General features: G+C 30.0%; 1 protein-coding gene and 1 long non-coding RNA gene across 4 annotated transcripts in view; one reads left to right on the top strand and one right to left on the bottom strand.

Moving 5' to 3' along the window:
* The window catches only part of LOC145319454 (uncharacterized), a 453,173-nt gene that overhangs the window by 62,219 nt on the left and 373,094 nt on the right, over positions 1–17,860 (bottom strand). The gene's annotated exons all lie outside the window — the stretch shown is intronic.
* LOC145319468 (uncharacterized) lies at positions 13,909–15,947 on the top strand. The gene is made up of 6 exons (XR_013879858.1): positions 13,909–13,992; positions 14,549–14,634; positions 15,085–15,164; positions 15,340–15,414; positions 15,630–15,693; positions 15,904–15,947. It is a non-coding gene; the product is annotated as an uncharacterized LOC145319468 (long non-coding RNA).

The raw sequence follows: 17,860 nt of genomic DNA, 5'->3' as shown, positions 1-17,860 counted from the left end.
AAATCCAGGGATCTAAAGGGATAAGTCAGTAGCCGATAAATTGATGTTCATCCCAAATGGTGATACACAAAATTACCTACTGCAGATAAATAATGTACTGAACCAACCGTTAAAAAATTAACAAAGTCCCAAAAGGTGTTAAGCAAAAAAAACATTCATTATAAAACTTTGGGAACTAGTGTAATAAACAGCCCAATGCCCCCGACCCTTATATAAATCGCAGAATTATAACTTTTTTGTACATAATAAATTTCGAAAGTAAAAATTAAAATACATATTTTTGCTTTAGCTCATGCTTTGATTTGAAAAGTCAACACAAAATTTTGCATATAGATATAAATAAAATAGATGACTTGTTTTGGTAGATTTTTGTCAAAAATGAATAGTCTTACTATAAATCCTTTTAATATTTTCATTTAACTAGAACAAAAGTGTTTACAGAACGTTTATTTATCTTCCTTTGAACTAGCCCTTTATTTCTTTGTTTTCGGCTTTAGCTTTTTGAGGGATTGATAATCTTTTAGTTATCTACTCGTTTTATATCTACCTTGTGAGTAAAATATTTAGCATATGAATGAAGCAAAAGAATTTTGCCAGGGCTCGGCAGCCGCGTGGTAACTTTCTCCGAACCACAGGGTAAAACAGAAGGGTATTAGGTATTATTTAATAACTTTAAAAATCAACTGAATGTATAAACCTGTTTCCTATATGGCAATCCGTCCGTTTAAAAAATTGAGAAGCAACTTTACAGGTTTAAATTTGCGGATTAGCCGCGGCTAACATGCGACTAACGGGCTCTGGAATTTTCTTATCGCATCCTAATCGGAGCACCCAAAATGCAAATGCAAAATAAAAAGTCACCGCATTTGTTTGTGTTTGTCAACACAGCACAGCTATGACATAATAGGTCAGTCTGTCAATCTTATCCTGTTATGCAAAGTAGTTAGGTTTTTTGTTGGTTTGTCCTTTAAGATCTCACCACTTAACAAATCATTCATCTATTTTTGGGAAGCTTAACATATGTTCAAGGATGAATTTAAACATTTATATTTTTTAATTTGAGTTTCATGTTATTTTACTCAATTTGAATTGACAGCCCCTAGATGCTAGGGGCTAGAGGACCATAAAAAGTGCTAATGACAGATTTAAAATTGACATCATTTTCATGGTTTGAACTTTGAAAGTGCTTATGGGTGTTGTCATCCTTGTTTAAATTTGATTCTTTTACACTTGGAAAACATATGTAATTGCAAATCTGAATTAAAACTAATGAGATGACCTTTATAATATATACACTGCATACTGAAGCTTAAAAGTAAACTCTGCAGTTTATTTTAAAATGATCTCAATATTTAGGAGTCAATGATTTATTTAATGATTCTATTCAATTTGAATCATTGAATGTTCTTCCATAACGCTTTAGCCCCTAAAGATTTTGAAAACTTTCTAAATCAAAGGACTACATTGGGTAAAATTCAAAGAGGTTTTTTTTGTTTGTTTAAAATTAAGTCAAAGCCTAAAAGTGTCCCTTGAATAAATATAAAGCTTGAATTAAAATTAGAATATAACCTTGCAGGCAAATTATAATAATGTGTTTGTGTATGTGTGTGTGTGACGACTGCAGCTTTTATGCATTTCATACCCTTATTCTTTTCATAGGTCTTTCTATTTATATTCAAACAGTTAGGGAATATAAATGGACTGCACTATGATATCATGTAAAGTTTTAAAAAAAATTTTATTGGTATTTACCCTCAAAGTTCCTATTCAAAGAACCCATCCCTTTTTAAAAATAAATTAAAAACTTGTAAGGGGTGGAAATTGTAGCTTTTCGTTTGTTTGTTTATTTAGGTTAGGTAAGGTTATATTAGGTAATGGGTAGCCCGCAAGATATAAAAATTTGAAAGAAAAAAACGTGTAAATTAAAATTTAGGAAAACAAAAAAATCCACGAAATAAAAAAAAGTAGAAGAAAATGCCCCAACTGTTTGTTAGTGCATAAGGGACATTCATGGCATAAAATGTCAACTCAAATCTTAAAAAGTTTTACACACACAAAATAAAGATATCCACCACACACGGTTATACACGTTGATGAGGTTTTACACAATTTAATTTTAAATTCTAATGTGGAAATACCAGGAAGGGAAGGGGACATTGGATTGGTCCCCAAAGTTTAGTAAAAGACGTTTCCTTATTTGTTTGCTTCTTTGGGGACTTTTATTGAATTTCGATTGGTATGCACATTAAGTTGAGTGTCCAAAAGTTTTAACCACATCAATGTATCGGCCATTGTCTTATCACATTAGATTCCTTGGCGGAAAATACATATTTTTTCGTATTTTTAGTAGGGAAGATACTTTTTTACTATAGTTTTAATGTCTTACACTCAATTTATAATCTAGTTCTTCTATTCTTTAAATATAAAAGTTGACTGTCTTAAATTTATAGCATAAGCATTAATTAAAATTAATTTAATTTAAAGTTGATGAACGTGATGATAGAAAGATACATAGATGGGTGCAGTAAAATAATAAAAGTAAGCCCCTTATTGTATTCAATTCTAGCCAAAAACTTTTGAAAATTTATGTAAAACGTCTTAAGTTCCAATTCTTAACACAGACAATTGTGTCTTTAAGTAGCGGAACAATAGCAAAATAGGACAACAGAAAAGAAAGGGACGATGAAGTGTTTACTAACTAGTCTCCAAAATTTTATTATAACTTTTTATTATTCGTTGGTTTATTTATTGTAATCAACATAATTTAGTGTATTTGACGAAAAAATTATTCTTTTCTTTAACTTCAGCAATTCGTGTTTATAAAATTCGTCAATAAACATGTTAACGTTATCAAAAGTTTTTGCCAATTCTGATATGAATGCATAATATAGCTTATGTCCATGTCTATCTATGTATGTAGCTAGATAGAATTGACTATGATTTAAAAACAATTGTCTATACATTTTCATTGTTTAAATCAATGATTATCAATTGTGATCATGCAAAGGTGTTTTTCATGGGTTAACATCAATTGGTTTCATTTTTTGTACTGTACTGAAAAAGTACGATATTTTATAAATTTAACTTTATAAATTAGTAGCCAAATAAAGGATTGAAAGGGATAAGACAATGGCCCATAAATTGATGTACATCCCCATTGATCATAAACAAAATTACATCTTCTGAAGATTGCAATAGGTGGCTGACAAGTTTGAGCACAAACTTAATGAACCAATCAATCAAAACTCAAAGTTGTTAAGCCAACGAATAAAAAAAGGCTACTAAGGGTGCTAGAGTAATAAACAGCCCAATGTCCCCTCCCTCCCTGCAATAAAATATTTACTTTTCAACCATTTAATAGTCCCAATCATAGAAGATTGTTCAATGAAACAAACAGTACAAAAAAAGAAAACCATATGCTGTTCATCCCATCTCATGTCAAGGTATCAATAGAAAAAATCCAACAATTTCTTGGACAAACATTTTAACTTTTAAAATGATTCCATTCTTCCTCAATTTTTTGTTTAAATTATATGTATTTATCCTAATTGTTATTGATTTTAAATACATGAATTTTTAAAATAAAATACAATGGATAAAATATTTTTTAAAAAGACAAATTTTTTCATAAGTAGCGTAGCAGTAAAAGTAAAAAAACAATAACGAAACTGGACAAAGCGTCTCAAGAATGAGGGAGATGAGAGGAAAAGTGGGAAAGAAAGGTATGGATAATCCCTCATTTTTATGACGTCACATGGCTGATTTTAACTTTATCAAGTTACATAATAACTAATTGAAATATTTGTGATATAACCCTTAAATTTCAATAATCAATTGTTAGTAAGGATGGCTCAAAGTCCACAGACGGACTTACACTAATTAAAGTGTAGCCTCGCTTCTTACAAATCACGAATTTCGTTGTTTGAAAGATCTTTTTATATGTATGATAAAACATGGGATAAAAAGCTGACGATATAACCATCAAGAAGATAAAAATGTCGCATGTCCAAATAAATCCAAACACACACACACACACACACACACACACATAGCACATTTCTTTTATGAGTTTCTTTTGAATGTTTTTAATAATCATTATCACTCAAAGAAAAGAATTCCTTCCTCTAACAAAACCTATGAAGGGATGAAACTTTGAAAGAAAACAAGGGTGACACAATCCATAGAAACATACCTATAAAAAATATTATATGTTACATATGACATATAAGTTCATTTAAAACGTCTGAAAATATAGAAAATTTAAATGAAGTTAATATTTTTATTTTAATAATGGGTTAAAGAAGCATTGCTTTAATAGAAAATTTTCCAGTATGGCTTCGAAACCGATTGATATCCGCTGAATTATAACCAGTTCTTAGACATGATGAAAAATCATGTATAGTATCGTATTACAGAAATGTTTTAAAACTATTAAAATAAAATGTAAGTGAATAAAATGCACCAGTAATAGAGCAGTCAAACATAGAAGCTCCATTAATTGATACTCAAATTTCATGTTTTAATTTAAATGAAAATCCGGATGTAGAAATAACTTATTCCCAAATGGAAGATGATGTTTTTTTTCTGGAAAGAAGTATTATGGATATGGTACCAAGACCCAGTACAGGGATTCAAGGGACAGGACCTCACAATCAATATGGAAGTGGGGATATGTCGACTTATTGGTTGATGATATTGGTCGACCAATATATATAATTTTGTCAAGGTCATCACAACAATCCATTGCAAAATGCTTTTTATTTTAACCTCACAAATATATTTTATTTTAAATCTTTATATTGTATTTTAACCTGACAAATATATCATAACTCAAAAATAATATACAAGTGTGTTGTTTTCTTCTTATCATTCTTAAATTATTTTATGGATGTATAAATGCCAGTGTTGGATGTATTTATGACATATAATTGAAAAAGTATGGATGTGTAAATGCCAGTGTCAGATGTATTTTTGACACATGTATAAAAATATTGGATGTATTTTTGCCAGTGTTGGATGTATTTATGGCATGAGAATCGATTTTACTGTCATTTATACAGTAAAAATTCAGTTTGTCATAAATACATCCATTGCACTGGCGAAAACACATCCACTGTAAATTTGCTGGATGTGTAAATGGCAGTCCCCCGAAAAGACGGACATACAGACGGAAACTGTAGAGAAGCTGGACTCCAAATAAGGAAAGAACATGTGCCTTTAAATATCCCATTTTTTTTTGGAGATGATGCCATTTCAAATACCAAGGTTGAGGGCTGTGTGTGTGTGTGTTTTTATGTGTGTGGGTTTTATGTATATATTAACACAAGAAATATTTGTCTAAAAAAATGTTACATTTTTAAACATTTAAAAAATTAGAATCTTGAACTAGAAAGTTTGTAGTTAGGTATATTATTCTTTTTTTTAATTCAAATTTTGATATATAATTAAAAATTATCTTTGATATCTAAGCAATATACATAAGTACAATGACATTAAGCATCACCAACCTACACACACACTCACACACGCACACACACACACACACACACACAAACACACACACTCACACACACATACACACACATGAGACGTGTGGGTTGTCAGGTGTCATGTTGGTAACAATAGTGTCATCTTGTTGCATATTCTGTGTAGACTTTGTGTGTGTGTGTGTAGTTTGTGTAAGTCAGTAATGGAGATAGACATTCATCTATTTAGATCATGTTATGTAATAAAATATTATTTATTTCGACTTAATTTGTTCTTTTGATAGAATTTTAGTGTAAAGTAAGTATATATATGTTATATAAAAGCATCAAAGAATATTTGTTTCTAGCAGAAAAGTTAAAAGCAAGATAATATCTATTACTTTCATTAGGTAAGATTTAATTTCACAAAAACATCAATCAATTAAAACAGCCTAAAACCAAACCCTATCCTGGGTGCGTGTAGCCTAATATGAAATAAGGCATATGACCCAGGGAGGGAGAGGACAATGCAAGTAAAATTAATCTTAACCCTTCCCTTTCAAAATATTTACCAGATATTATTTAGAAATAGAATTTATCATCCACTATCTTATCTATGTATCCCCCTTCATATAACCCATTCTTGTATGTATATGTTTAACATTTTAGGAAAATGTTGCTTTTATGTTATATCCGTATGTTAGCATATGCATCTCAGCCCTTTTCCTTAATTCATTTAAAGTACACAGTCATGTTTATAAATAACGCAGCAATAGCAAGTAAATATCCTTTTTAGTATAGTGGACTTTTGGCAGGTAATGGCAATAAATCAGGTATTTTTCGTTTGATGAAATAATTTGGAGGACATTTATTTACACATCTATAGAGTAGCTGCATTTTTACAAATGTTGCTAGAACTATGAATCAACATCGTATTATGTTTCATTTTTGGTTTTGCTTTTTTTTACACCGCTCATAATAAAGTTATAAAAATAGCTTTACATTGATTTTTACATTGAAGTGGCTAACGGTGAATGGCATAGTCCTTTATTAAATATATTTTTGCAGGGATACGGGGTTAGAACAACGGTTGATAAATAAATTTTTACCCCAATTCTTATGTGTAAAAGCCTGCTTTTGTTGGTAGGTATTATGAGTTCTATGGAGTATAACTATTTTACTGTCCATGTCTCATCCCTACATCCCTGATATTATTACACAGATGTACCCAGTCCCCTTAAACTATTGTTGTAGCCTCGCTCAGGGACAAAGGGATAAATTTAAAAAAAAAATTTAATAAAAATCTTTAATATCTTAAATATAGAAACATTATTAATAAATACAAAAAATCAGTCATGGTTTATGCATTTTCTTGTGCCTATATTCTTGATTCTGTCCCTTAAAACTATTATTGTAGCTGCGCCTTAAGTGATAACCTTACAGGGTTATAGGTATAGGGCACTTAAAGAACAGCCAAACATTTTAATTGTTTTCTGCCTTACATATTATTTATATTTTCCGTATGGCTTCGAAACCGATAAATATCCACTAATTAACAACCGGTTCGGAGCCATACTGAAAAATCATGCAACGCATTAAGACATTATGCAAGAAACATAAAATAAAAGCCATAATATTAATACCTACCAGTTTTGTTAGCCCGGGAGTTCAGGAAAAAAACTTTTATTTTACTATCTACGGAAAGCTGTCACTAATAATAAGTATTATTCAGATATGTACCCTTGAAGTAGCTGTGTTCTATTCCTATTTCCCTGAAGCGAAGACACTTTATACCCCATGGCTGTTTGTAAATTCATACAACAAACACCAATTAATAATTTGCATCCCCCTCTGATTAGTAAATTACTAAGTTTTAAGCACGTATTGACAAAAATGTCCATTTGTTTCCGTATAATTGAAACTGCATAATAATAGATATAAAGTCGAGATCTCTAATTAGTTAAGTAAAGCAATAGGAACACAACGTAGTAACAATCCGACTATATTATTAGTTAGAAGGAGGACACAATTAGGTTCCAAAAGGAAACTTTGTAATCGCTATAATACACAATAGAAATAAGGAAAGTAATCAAAGTGAATTAAAATTGAAAGCAATGGCTATATATGCGGTTGTTATAATTTGTTAAAGTGAAACATGTGTGGTAGTGAAGTAACACGATTAATAACATATTTCGAGGCCCACAATAAACACTATATAAAGACAGGGTTTAGACCTTAAAAGTTTATACAGAGTTCGGACCTAAAAAAGTGTTAACAGTAGACAATACCAATAACAGGAGAGAAAAAGCCACCTGATCTTTTTAAAATAACAATGAAAAAGGTTTAAAATCGCCCCGTTCAAAAAAGTTTTAAGCTGCATTGTATAACTTTTTCTAGTTTGAATTTTAAATTAATTACAAAAAAACCTTCTAGATGAGAAAAAAGCGGGGATCTATCTGACCGCTATCTTCTAAAGAAGATAATTGTTTAGAAATTGCATTCAAAATATAATACAAGCAAATTCAACAGTCATAGTAATTGTCATCAATTTTTAGCAGGTTTGTTTTACATCTATTAAATAGAAAAATCACAGTACAATTTTGGCTTGTCTAAGCCTATGATTTAAATGTTATAGTAATGCTGTAAAAGGACTGTTGGCATGAATTTTATCTTGGGAAAACTTCTTCTTTTGCAAATTGGTTGATTGCTAAAGGCTCAAGGCCCTATAGCTGTATAGTTATTATGTATTTTTTTTTTTTGGGGGGGGGGAGACAGATATTAAGAAGAAAAAAAAATACGCTGAGGAAGGGGATATTTGACTTAGAATTGTGCAAGTCCCCAAAATTTCATCGGTAATTGGGCTGTACAAACCTACAGTGTTCAAACTATTCCACCAATCATTTATTCTCCAGTGGTAATTTGTCAATCATAATTGGGGGTAAAAAATATTGTTATCTTTTAAGATCTATTTTTAATATCCAACAAAAAAACAAAGACATTTTAAGTTTTTGTGAAGAATTGTCCCTGTGATAATAGTGTAAAAGGCATAACAATTACATCGCTAGGTCATAGAGGATGATAAAAAGAAAACTATGATTATTATTGATTAGATCATAATTTTAACAAGGGAAATCTAGCCAGGCTGCCAAAGGTAGCGTAGCAATAACTATATGATGCAAAAGCATTGTAGTTGATTTTTCACAGGTGTTGTCAATAAAACCAGGGGCAAAACAATGGCTGATAAATTTATGTACATCCAAATGATGATACACAAAATTACCCCTTCTTCAGATTACAGTTAGTGGTTGACACTGAACTAAATGAACCAATCAAAATTCAACTCAAGTCCCCAAGGCTGTTAATCCAACGAATAAGACTTCGAGGACTACTTAAATCATTAAATTAGGTTGCTAACTTAACTGTAATTAATCAATTTTTAAAAATCGGCCAAAATTTTTCAGTGGGTTGCAGTCATGTTTACTTATTACATCATGAGATCCTTTAATGAAAATATACGTGGTATTAAAAAGGGACTTTTTAAAAAGAGATTTCAACTCTACGTGTAAGGACATCGGAATTTCTAAAGATCCTTAAATTAAATTATGTTACTTTTTATTTCTTTTGGCACCTAAAAATAGATTTAAACCCGACACTTTTCCCGCCGATGCATTTCAATGATTAACGAGGAATTAATTCACTTAACTATTGATGATAGGTTGGCCAGGCTTTATTTCAAACAAGTAAAAAGTCTGTGTTAGGATAGAGAAAAACTTTCTTGTAAACAAAGTCTTATAATAACGTTTTATTATTCGTTGGCTCAACAAACTTGGGGACCTTATTGAATTTTGATTGGTTGGTTCATTAAGTTGTTTAAATGTTTCAAATACTAATTGCAGAATGGGTAATTTTGTGTATAATCATTGAGGATATATATCAATTTATCGGCCGTTGTCTGATCCTTTTAGATTCCTGAATTTTATACTCTAGAATAAAGACTATGGCAATGGATGATAAATTTAGTGTAAAATGTAGCTTATAACTATTGTGTTGGAGGGATAAAAAGTCTTCCAATTTTGTTTCTTTAGATTGTATATCCCTCCTGTTAAAATGTGAGCTGGTATTATAATGATCAATGATTCTAGCTGCTGTTTTTATCAAACAGTTAAAGATATCACCTTTAAAAGGAGTAAAAGGCTACAAACTTTTCTAAAAAAAATAAATAAAGAAAAAACCTAAATAAATGAGACTTTTCACCTTTAAAGTATATGTATTTTTTTATTTTTGCCATTTAAAATTTAGCTATTAATTTAATTAAAAGTGTTTATTTTGCTACAATATAAAATAACCAAGTTACTGTATTGGGATATAGGCAGGGACGTCCAAGCTTTTTATTTTGAGGGGGGTAAAAGGTTTGAGGAGGGTATTCTTATGTATTTTTAATAATTCTTAGGGTGTTAGAATGAGGGGTTTCAAAGTTTGAGAGGCTAAATACCCCTTTACCCCCACCCTTCGACGTCAATGGGTGTAGAATAGAATGTGAAAGTATAATTAAAAAAAATATGTCATCTAACTAATTGAATGTTTTAATTCGAATATATGACATTTTAGAAAGGTGGTTATGGCGACTAACTCAGAATTAGTAATATTTAAGAACTCTCTAAATTTCACATGACGCTATTCTTGTAATGAATACCAATCCCCTAAGTGCCTGGGCTGCTCAGTTGGCTGCATGAATTTTGAATGTGGATTAAGTAGCATATGATATATATCTTTTCTTCATAATAGCGCATATACATACCTACAAAATTAAATTTAAAAAATTAGCGAATTTTATTATAATTGAATATTTTAGTAGCGAAGTAAAACTATCATTTACTATATATTCGTTAATCAGTATGATGCTCTAGGCTACTATTAAGGATAGGTGTCTGAAATTTCTTGTGAAGATTCCTATGACGAATAAGCATTTTCTTTGGATATTATTACAGATTTGAAATGAAAGTTTATTTGTTGATTTGTACGAATTCTTGAAAAGCACTGCGTATAGACATTTTTGTGCAGATTCACTAAATATGAATTTCTGTTAGATTAGTGTATTATCATAATACTATAGCCATTATGTCATTATTAAGATAGCGTTAATCATAATGGCGGTAATGAAAAATGATACAAGAATAATATCCAAAGGGCAAAGGCCCTGGCTAACAAAACTGGTTTTAATTTGTGATATTATTTCAATATTCGAGGAAAATTGTCTGTTAATACTATGCTATTTAGTAAAGCTGAGAACAGGAGCTAATCCAGCAGATATTAGTCAGTTTCGACGCCATACTAGAAAAGTAATTTAAGGTCTTTTCTAGAATCAACCCCTCTGCTACGTGGTAGCTGAAGGGAGATGAATCTAAAAACATAAAGATCAATCAATCTTTAGAATACGGCAGGTATAGACTATAAACCAGAAAGTGAGGGAGTGGACAATGTTGGAAAAATAAATTTCCATCCCTTTATATACTCCAATATTTACCAGCTTCATAAAGCAAAATGTTACACAAGGTTTGGAAGAAAAGAGTAATTTAGTGTTCATGGTACTATACCTGTAGCCCTGAGCGTATACCCTGTTGACGTTGCTACGCTATTGACTGGGGTAAACTACTGGGATTTAAAGGGATAAGGCAATGGCTGATAAAATGATATATATCCCCAATAATTATACACCAAATTACCCATTCTTTAGATTACAATTTATAGTCAAAACGTTTTGACACTCAAATTAATGAACCAGACAATCAAAATTCAGGCCACCAAAGTTGGCAAGCCAACTAATATGAAAATGTTATATAAAACAGTAGTAATCTCCCCTTCCTCCCTGGGTAAACTACCCTGATATTAATTTTTGCTTTAAAAGCTATAAAAATCCGTCAACTTGCAATGAAGACAAAGTTTTTTTACTCAACTTTGCTGTGAGTAAATAGACAAAAAATAGACAAACCTAAGTTATAGAGTAACCGTCCTTCTAAAAAGGATCTCATTTGAATGCTTTTTATATTCTAATGTATAGTATCAAAAAAATTCAATTATACAGCAACATTAACAAAGCCTAAAAAATTGTAATTTATTAAAAAATGTTAAGATAAGGAAAAAATACATTATCTATTTATAATGGACCGACCATAATTATTTACAAAATATATACAGTAAAAGTAATCCTATCAGTTATGAAAGTAATGTGTTGATATACATCTTAATTGGTTATTTCGTCTTCTGACATATTTAAAGTGGTTGTAAGTGACATAATATCAACAGGGTTGTTATATCTGCTATTTCGTCTAGAATTTAAATCGTCATTTTACCAAAATTAAGCATTTCTACTACATATTAAACGATGAAATAACGATAACCCTATTAACAACTTTTACCACATCCCCTCCCTCCTACTGGATGAACGATTTGACCAACTAATTATGTCTATGTTAGCAACCTAAATTGACAGCAGTTTTTCTACTGTCATAAAATCTACGTATAGTCTATATCCGTTACAAATGTTGAAAATGAGATTTGTCGACAATTCTTAATGGGTTAGTTCATGTAAACTATGAAACTATTAAAATCATGAACAAAAATTCTTAGTGTGGACGTAAAAAAGTAAAAAATCTTCTAAAATCATTGAAAAATCTTCCATTTAAAAGTTCAAATTGTTGAAGGATAAGACAATGGATAATAAATTGATGCACCCACCAAATATCGATTAACAAAGTACCCCATATTTAGATTAAACTTATTGGTGGAAAAGATTGGCCTTTTAGTTTGAAGAAAGTATCCAAAGTTTTAAGTCAATGAATGAGAAAATGTATTTTTATTTGATAAACTTAAGGTGTCAACTTTCCAACTTAAGTCTGTTTTGGCTATAATGTATGATACACAAGTCTGACATAGTGGAGGGGATAGTGAGAGGGGAGGGGGCTATGAAAACTAATTATAGTTAATAATTAATAGGGATAGGCTATCTATGAACTATACATTAATTTATGTTCAGGATAGTCTCTTCTCTCTCTTTTATTAAAATCTCTCGCCTACCACTTCCGGCTTTTTAAGATGATATGGGTTAAATAAAATCATGATCAACTTTTAAACGATTCAAGCTTCCTCATCTTTCAAAATAAACAAGCGGCTGTGACCCTAGCATCTGAGGCTCAATATTCGGAGGAAAAGAGGTGGGAAGTAGCCTAAAACCAAAGAATTATATCTAAAAATAATGTCATAAAACCCACCCGGGGCCTATGTGAAGCTTCCCTAAAATATAAAACTCATTCAGTTTTCAAATTCTTAAGGTTCAGACAAAAACCTTATTTCTTTATAATAAGCTATTTATAAGAGAAATTTTGTATAGAACCAAAAAATGCGCTAAATATTATAAAGCCCATAAATAAGGATTATATAAATATGAATGGAAGCATATATTTATATTATTATTGTAAGCATAAATACGTGGGGATTAAATGGGATTATAACTTTATTTATTTAGATTAGATAAATATACACAAAATAAGAATATATATATGTACAATATTTTCCAGTATTGCTTCGAAACCGATTAACATCCGCTGGATTATATCCGGTTCTCAGCCATACTGAAAAATCATGCATAGCATTGCATTACAGTCAATTTTCCACAAATATTAAAATAAAAATCCAAAAATTTATAACAGTTTAGTAAAGTAGTACTAATCATTGTTCGATAAAGTAGACGTTGTCAATAAATCCCAAAAAAATGACATATTTTCAGTAATTTAAATTGTATCAAATAACAAGAAATTTAAAATTATTTTATGTAACGTACTTTGAAGAAGCAGTGACAAACAGACTGGTGGACATCCACCCATCCATGAATATAATTCATCCTTGCTGTATATATTCCCATTGAAATGCAGTTTAATGCACCTAAGTAGCAAACACACCCTAATATGCTTATAAACACTATAAGAAATTCTACAAAAAAAAGATATTATTTTAGGCTATAAGCTTGTTGTTCTGTTTTAGAGCCATAACATTTCCACTCTTAGGGATCTTAAGGGATAAGACAATGGTCGATATATTGATGTATTACCCAAATTACCCCTTAGGTAGATTAAGATATTTGATGGTAAAGTGTAAATAATGCAGTTGTAAACCAACCAATCAAGACTTTAACTTCCAAAGTAATTTTGAATTTAATTTTTAGAGTGAATATGTTTACGTATAGTATTTAGGAAATTAAGATGTAACATGGGAAAAAAATGAGTATACATATATTATTCAGTATTTGTTATGTATGCAGTTACAGGATTTAAAAATTGCATCTTTTCATTAGTGTTTCTTCAAATTAGCAAGCTTGAGTGCTATTGGTATATCAACATAATATTGTAAATGTATCTGAATTTTTGAAAATTTGCTAGCATACAGAACAGAGTTGAACAGAGAAAGCTGAACAGTGAACATTCATTTTTCTATATTCTCGACTCGGCTCATGTATTTGTGATTAAATAGATAGGTAAGCAATTTTTACATTAAACAATCAAATATATATAATACATATATATTTCATACATACTGACTAAAAAAGAAAGATAATACACATAACAATTCCCACTACTCAATAAGCATGGATCAAAAACTCGAAAATTTAAAGACTAAATTGATAAAAGATTCATCCGATTTTGTACATGTAAACGACAGACAAAAATTCACTGAAAAAATGACAAAATTACTCAATATTGAGCTTGAAAAACTCAAGATAGAATTGGGGGTACTACCTAAAATACAACGAGAATTCGCTAAATCGAAAAACTGCTTCTTCTTAGCCACCCAAAATGACCAAAATACAGAGGAAATTGACAACATAGTTAGGGACATCCTTAATGATGGACTTGAAAAAAAAACGGACGGAAAAACAGACACAAAAAAAGAGATTGAAAAATCTTTCCCAAAAATGATCAACAACCCACCCGTTAAGATTCCCATGGGCGGAAAGACGGACAAGAAAGAGAAGAAAAAAGCAGGTTGTCTCTACAAAATCTCTTTTACTAACAATAAGTTCAATCTTTCAGATGATACAGGCTATTATCCAGCTGAAATCTTTCTGATGGGTCTTGCAAGCTTTAACAAGAACAAGGAGAAACAAGATTTTGTCCAGGTAACTAGAGAGATACCCCACTGTGCTAAACAGCACGTAACAAAGCTTAATGAAATAGCGTACAAATTACGAAAAAAGAACTATAAAACGAGACAAAACATAGACTTCAAAACTTATAGATACACATTAGAAATTAAAAAAGCGGGCGAAAATTGGCAACCACTAACTGAAGTTGCAAATGCTTTCAAAACCATCAAAAAAGATTGGGAAGAGGCAATCAAAATACCCTATATACCATATGAAAGAAAAAAAGACAATTAAATATAGAAACTAAAAAGTAAAACATGATTGTTACTAATTATTATTTTCTTACCCTTCATGAATATTATCTTCCTTGTTAAACAAGAGCAAATTCTCTCTCTATACCGTCTTCCTCGCAAATAGAAAGCAAAAAATTGTTTCTCTATGATGACGTAATCCTATATTCACTAAAAAAAATATTTATTTCAGGCCAGTAACATTGATACCACCAAAAACAACAGTATTGTTAAAAACAGCAAGAACAAGGATTAAATGCTAACATCAAAGAGGTAACTAGCAAATTTGAACTCTAATACTATACAATAAATAAATCTTCTATTACACTTATAATAATCTAACATTCTATATGACTTACAAACCCTATGAAATTAACTAACAGTTTTATTATCCAACTAGAAAAAAGATACTACTGAACACAGCTAATATTGTTTACTTATATTTTAGCCGACACCAGCTGTAGAACTACACCACCATATAAGACAACAACTATTTTGGTCTTCTTCACCACTCTACTGAAAGGTAACTTTCATAAGAATAATTAAATGATTAATTTAACTAAGTTAAAATATTACCTTAAAAATTATAAAACTCGCTGACTTAAAACTTATGAAACTCCTATCTTTAAAAATGAATAAAATTATGCTGAATGATTAACTCTAGCCAAAATTAACAACATGCATATTAGTTAACCACACTATAAAAAAATATATTCATTACTTATACTTATATTTCAGCCGGTAGAACCACACCACCTTTTAAGACAAACTGTTTTGGTCTTTTTCAACACTCTACTGAAAGGTAACTTTGAAAAATTAAATGATAATTTAACAGTCCACTAAGTTAAAATATTACCTTAAAAAAATAGGAACTCGCTGACTTAAAACTTATAAAATTCCTACTATTAAAAATGAATAAAGATTTGCTGACTGAGTAATTCAAGCTAAAATTAACAACTTCACACTAGATAACCACATTATAATAAATATAATCATTTATTTTATATTTCAGCCGACACCCACCAGTAGAACACCGCCTTTTTAAGACAAACTGAAAATAACCATTGATTAGTAACAATCATGATTCATGATATATAACAATATTAAAATGCAAGTAAAAATACTAGCTATGATTTATAAATTGTTTTTTTTTATGCACTGTACATAAATAAATATACTACAATTTTGTAATTGCTAAATATAGTAATATTTTTTCTAATCTGTATTTATCTAGCGTTACTTTTTTTTATGATTGTTATGATTGTATCTCAGTCAAGAAAAAAATTCACATACACAGTATGGAAATGTTAATTAATGCATTGATTGTCAACCAAACTAAATATGTTATTAATAAATTATTACATTAATCTTGATCATATTTTACTTAAAATAAACGAACTATGAACTATAAGAGTAACAAAAATAACAAGCTTAATACAAGCATAAACACAACAGTATCTCAATAAAATTTCTATTCTTAAGTAGATCTTTAAGAGTGACAAAAATAACAAGCACAAATCTTTAAGTAACATAACCAAATATATCTAGTACTAAATTACATTAATCTCGATTATAGTTCTTACTTAATGTTCAAACAGACTGTGACAATACAACAGTATCCATTGATAAAAAAAAAAATCATAAGCTAACTTGCCAAAAAACTAATATTGCTCTTGCTATCCTTACTATGAGTAAATAGCATAACACTCGCAAAATGTAAAAAAAAGAAAATAGTTCAATCCTAAATTATTAAGCAGCAACCCGATTCAATCTTTTCTTTTCATGTAGACTTAAGAGTGTCAAAAAAAAAAACAAGCAATAAGCTATTAGTCTCACGAGTAAATTAAGATGCATGCAAATGATAAAAAAGAATATAATAAGCCAATATTTATTAAGCAGCAATATGAATAAAATTCTAAGAGTGGCAAGAATAACAAGCACAAAATTTAAACATAAAATATCACTCTCGAATTTCCTTGATGTATCAAGGAGCATAGTGTGATACACAATAACATACATGGATGTATCCAGAAGCATAATATGATGCACAATAAGATACATGGATGTATCCAGAAGCATAGTGTGATACACAATATCATGGAGATGCGACATCTAAATTTCAAAATTCTTTGAACGTACAGACAAGATTCTTATAGAAATGCTTCGCATCTAGTTCACTTTATTTATACCCTCTATAAATTAACACAATATAAGACTTTAGTCTAATTATTGATTGACAGTTTATAGCAATTATCTCGCGCACTTCAGGGCATAAGACACAGATAATATGGTCAGCCCTCAGGCAGTTTTAATGTATTTTTATCTTAACTACTACTTTAATAGTAATTACAACTGAAAATTTTATTAATGGCATTAATTATCAACACATAACCAGTATATTAGTAAAAAAAAAACTACTTCTTGAAAGTATACATGAGTAATTATATACTCAAAATCTTATCAGCAACAGATAATAAATTTCAACACTTTCAAATACTTACCTACTGTAATATATATGTTTAATAAAATGTGATAAATTATTAAATTGCTTACCGTTTCCTAGTTTATTCATAAATATATTCTCCTATGGAGACCATTTTCATAATTATCCTCAAGACGGGGGGGATAAAGGCAGAAAGGAAGGCTACAAAAACTAAAAAAAATATAAAATTTAAACATGAATGACATTAGTAATAATGTACAAGGATTACCAACTAATTTCCAACAAATAACTATAAATATCAATAATACTGAATCCAGTTATGTTGATTGCTCTCACATCAAAAACCTAAAACACTTCAGCATAGCTCATCAAAACATTAGGAGCATTGACAAAAATTCAAATAATTTTCTATATCTACTAAATGAATTAAACTCTAACATAGATATAATATGCTTCACAGAAGTATGGGGTAACATTAATAACCTTATCATTCCTGGATACCACGAACCAGCAACATTACTTAGAA

This window comes from Acartia tonsa, chromosome 1 (assembly GCF_053477335.1).
Source record: "Acartia tonsa isolate MP-2025a chromosome 1, ASM5347733v1, whole genome shotgun sequence".
Classification (NCBI taxonomy): Eukaryota; Metazoa; Arthropoda; class Copepoda; order Calanoida; family Acartiidae; genus Acartia; species Acartia tonsa.
The sequence above is the reverse complement of the archived record's forward strand: the minus strand, read 5'-3'. Positions and strand labels throughout refer to the sequence as shown.